Genomic DNA, 4,882 nt, shown 5'->3' with positions numbered 1-4,882 from the left:
CAATCAAATAAATTCTACAAGTCCTTCTTTAATAAGCATTTTCTTGGTACTAGCACTCTGTCAACTGTTTAGAATATTGTGATAAGTTAAAAAAAATTTAGAGGTGTCAGTCTGGTAGTGGGAATGACTGTTGAACTTTGATAGTCTGTAGAGCGAGACTTATACATACAGAGATATGAGATGAGGGGCTGGGTGATGAACACCCAATTAAGCTCACATAGTACTAAGGGTAAGGATCTGGGTTCGAGCCCCCACTTCCCACCTGCAGGGAAGGCAGATGGGACACTTCAGAAGCAGAGAAGCAGACCTGCCGGTTGTCTCTCCCTCTCTACTAACCCCCCCAATTTCTCTCTGTCTTATCTAATAAAAAAGAGGGAAAATGGCCACCAGAAGCAGTAGATTTGCAGTGCCAGTACCAAGCCCTAGAGATAACCCTGGAGGCAAAAGAGAGAGGGAGAGAGAGAAAGAGAGAGAAAGAGAGAGAGAGAGAGAGAAAAGAGATGCGATGTACTCCTGAAACTTGTGTAGCATTGTAAGCCACTGGTAAATCAATGAAATTGTTATTTGGATCTAAATTAAAGGAAAAAACAAAACACTTCCGCCCTCAAAAATTATATATCTTATATTCTCATGGAAATGTTCAAACATACAAAATAGCAGCTAAGAAAATTGTATCCACTAAATACATGCAAATACAGTGTACTTAACACTAGAATTTAAGTCTTAATTCTGAATATGAAAGTTTTTTCGGACAGGGGCCGGGAGGTGATGCACATGTTACAATGTGCAAGGGTGCAGGTTGGAGCCCCGGTCCCCACCTGCAGGGGGAAAGCTTTGCAAGTGGTGAAGCAGGGCTGCAGGTGTCTCTCTGTCTCTCTTCCTATCAGCCCTTCCCTTTCAAATTCTGGCTGTCTCTATCCAATCAATCAATCAATCAATCAATCAATAAAAGAAAAATAAACAGCATTAAAAAGTTCTTTGGGCATAAGTGAGTCCATTTGTCAAAGTTCTTAGCAGTTTAATTTTAGTGTTACATAAAGCCTTTTACGTTTCACAATACCCAAGTGTTGAGTTAAACAGCAGAGAGTAACATGTAATAGAAGCATGAAGTTATGAATGATGATAGGATGTTCTTGCTTATGATCTGGATTTCCCTACCCAGAAATGGACAATAATGAAAATATATAAACAAAGTAAAAAAATCCTGTAAGTGTAAAAAGATAAATAAATGGAAGAAAAAAGGAAATGAAGTGCTGTACTTGACATACCTACCTGGTAACTATAGATTTGAATCAAAGGTCTGCCTGTCCCACGGAATATATGGTTGTGCTATATTCACCTTCAGAACAACACAAGAAAGCAAGCATATCATATATGGCATGGATGTCTAATTTCATTATTGTGGTGATACATGAAAAAAAAAAAAAAAAAGACTAGTCTTTCCAGTGAGAACTAACATTCAACCTCAGAAATCTTGCTTCAGTTTAAAGATAACCACACCATATCACTGCTATGAAGGAGGTCTCATTATTTTTTATTTTTTATATTTATTTATTTATTTTCCCTTTGTTGCCTTTGCTTTTTATTGTTGTTGTACTTATTGTTGTTGTTCTTATTGATGTCACTGTTGTTAGATAGGGCAGAAAGAAATGGAGAGAGAAGGAGAAGACAGAGAGGGAGAGAGAAAGATAGACACCTGCAGACCTGCTGCACAGCCTGTGAAGCGATTCCCCTTGCATGTGGGGAGCCAGGGGCTCGAACTGGGATCCTTACTCTGGTCCTTGTGCTTTGCGCCACATGCACTTAACCCACTGCGCTACCGCCCGACTCCCAGGGGTCTTACTTGATAATCCCTAAGTGTCAGACATGCTCTGCAAATCATTATGAAGACACCTTTGTGTACACTGTGCAGTGTGGTATCCCTGAAGGAAACTGGCAAATAATGAAGGCTCTCCCCATTAGAAATGATTAGAAAAAATCAAAGCATTCTGTGTTATCTCCTCAGCATTTGGCTTTCTACTCACCTTGACTGATACTATGAGCAAGGAAATATATCAGATGTAGAGATCTTTGTGATGCACTAAAAAGAAAACCATTCAACATACTGTTAAAAATAAATATTGTAAAGATGAAGCAGTGAAAAAAGATTGAATAAAGAAAAATGTTCTGTAAAAAAGCATATGATGTATTATTCAAACAAGAACAGAAACCATTCAATTTTTTTATTTGCGAAAGGTCTACAATTGAGCAAATGTGAACTGAAATATGGCTATTGCTATCCAACTGAACTTACACAAAGAAAAAAACTTACACACACACACACACACACACACACACACACTATACTCACCTAGTTTCAGGCAAGATTAACTAGTAGAGGAAATCCTCTTTAGAGCAGTTTAAAAAAGATATTTAAATGTATCTAATTTATGTAACTACAGATATGATTGGATCTATGTATGAGTTGGCTCTTTTGTCGTTCTTGTCCTCCTCTGGACAATATTAAATATTTGCTCATACATTGCTGAATTTTCTAGTCATCTTCGTCATTATTAAAAATATATATATTTCCTACTTACTTCCTGGTGATTGCAATTAGCATCTGAATTCATAGCAGTTTTGTTTAGATGAATAGCTGATTAACATCAACAGGACACTGTAGTATACTGCTACACTTGCCTCTCCTTCCTCCACTCTTGTAAGTGTGGAAATTTGTACCTATTATATAATTATATAATACCTATTATATAATTAAATATATATAATAAAATATTATATATATTTGTGTCTTCATATACAACTACTTTAATATATTTGTTATTTACTTAGCAGTACTTGACGATGCTCTAAAGTTTCTGGAATGCCTCCTCACACCCCTCTCCTTGTGTGTAAGACTCATCACGTCTACCATCAAAGCTTCCTGTTATCTCTCTATGAAAACTATCCCTTGATCCTTTAGTAGTCCATAAGCGTGATGACTGGGTTATCATGCGACTGCGTGAGGTGTGCCACCCACAAACCTTGTTACGACGTCTGCACATAACCAGTCTGACATGAAGAAAAAAAAAAAAACTATCCCTTGATATCTTCCCACCACCCTATTTTTTCAAGCTGTCACTATAGTTTTCGCCTAGTCTAAGAATTATTTTTGTTGTCCTGTCTTGCCAGATCATTGGTTTTAGTTATTTATATCTACACAGTAATGAAACCATACAGTAACTGCTATGCTTCACTCAATAGTATCCCCCTCATATTTTATACCTTTGGGCAGATTTTTATCACTTTTAGTGATTTTCATTCTTTTTAAAAAAATATTTATGTATTCATCTTTATAAGAGAGAAAAAAAAGAGCCTATGAGAGAAGCATCAGAATATTGCTCAAATCTGCTCAATGACAGTGTCAGGGACCAAGTCTCAATCCTCAGTCATGAGAGTTGAGGGCACTTCTGTTGTCCTATCTCTCTGACACAGATTTGGTGTTTTTAACAGCAGAACAATATTCCATTATGTCTCAAAGCTTCTTTCTATAGTCACCTATTAATGAATTTTTAGCAGATCCCATGTTTTATTATGTCATGTTTATATAAAAATAAAGAATGCAGATATTCTCTTCAATTAGTGCTTTATCCATCCGATGAAGCTAGGATTGATTATTCAGGATTATATGGTGTATAAACTATACATCTATTCATGTGTAGACTGATATTTTCCATCAATTTAGGACTATTTCTCTAAATAATTTTTCAAATTTTTCTTATCATTTTTCCCTTCTCGTGACCTTTGATTTTAATGTCATTCATACATTGGTGCACTTGATTCTGCATCCTAAGACTCTGAGACTCTGTAGACTTTTATTTTCTTTTAGACATAGAATTCACTGGGACACTAGTAAGATGAGCATCTAAAATGCTGATCTCTACTCTGGTCTTTTTACTCCTGTGCATATAATCTTAGGCTACCAGTTAGCAGACATACTTAAGGATCCAAGCCATCTAGTAACTTTCTTTCTCAAACAGATTGTGGGACGCTGTTTCAAGAGATTGTAGGATGATAATGGTGTGTGCTGTCTTTACCTTCAATCTTTCAATTTCTCCAGGCTGATGTGAGTACAGCAAACACTTTGGCTTATTTAATCATCTTCAGTGTTGATAAAATAGAAGAAATATCATAATTCACATAACTTCCAAGAGTGCTGGATTAAAGCCACTGACTCCATCAAAATTTGCCTTAGTTTTTTTTTTTTTTTTTCTGACTATTTCTTAATAGAATTTTACAGATTTTCATGCTGGGGGGAGAATGAGTACTCTGAGTTTTTTTTCTGTCCCTTTTGTTTTTCCCATGCTGTTTCAACATTTTTCCTTTTAGTAAAGGCTCTGGTGCCCAGTGTTAAGACACATGCCTATATTTCCCTTACCTTTATTTATTTACTGTAATCATTGGTTTGCAATCTTAAAGATGACAAGTTTAATTCATCCAGTTGTCAGGATTCAAGTTTGAATTTGCCTTAACTCTTCATTTTTGTTTATTTTCTTTTTACTTTTTTTTTTTATTTTAAGCTTTAATTTCAGACAGGGTCTGAAGTTTTGAAATCTCTTCTCTGGGTTTTATGGAGACTTACTTTATCTTTCTATGTTAGCCTCTCAAATCACTTCACCAGCCTAAGAGGATATGGGGAAGGACCTGCTTTACATTGAATTTTTTTTACCTTAACTTTGCCGTTTGGTATTGGAGGGTGTAACTTGGACATGTCAGAATCTACATTTGGTATAACATTCCTACTTGTTTTCATTTTAACTATTAGCAATTATTAGTAACTAAAGTTTAGATATTTAAGATATTTATATATTCACATCTACAGAGTGAATAAACACCTTGAAAACTG

The 4,882-nt window shown here is 35.6% G+C and overlaps 2 non-coding genes across 2 annotated transcripts; one reads left to right on the top strand and one right to left on the bottom strand.

Annotated features, from left to right (window-relative positions):
• Window positions 1-2,950: 2,950 nt before the first annotated feature.
• LOC132538887 (small nucleolar RNA U13) lies at window positions 2,951-3,054 on the top strand. The gene has a single exon (XR_009550192.1). It is a non-coding gene; the product is annotated as a small nucleolar RNA U13 (small nucleolar RNA).
• Window positions 3,055-4,554: 1,500 nt separating this feature from the next.
• Window positions 4,555-4,670, bottom strand: LOC132538878 (small nucleolar RNA SNORA26). The gene has a single exon (XR_009550185.1). It is a non-coding gene; the product is annotated as a small nucleolar RNA SNORA26 (small nucleolar RNA).
• Window positions 4,671-4,882: the final 212 nt, after the last annotated feature.

This window comes from Erinaceus europaeus, chromosome 5 (genome assembly GCF_950295315.1).
Source record: "Erinaceus europaeus chromosome 5, mEriEur2.1, whole genome shotgun sequence".
Lineage (NCBI taxonomy): Eukaryota > Metazoa > Chordata > Mammalia > Eulipotyphla > Erinaceidae > Erinaceus > Erinaceus europaeus.
The sequence above is the reverse complement of the archived record's forward strand: the minus strand, read 5'-3'. Positions and strand labels throughout refer to the sequence as shown.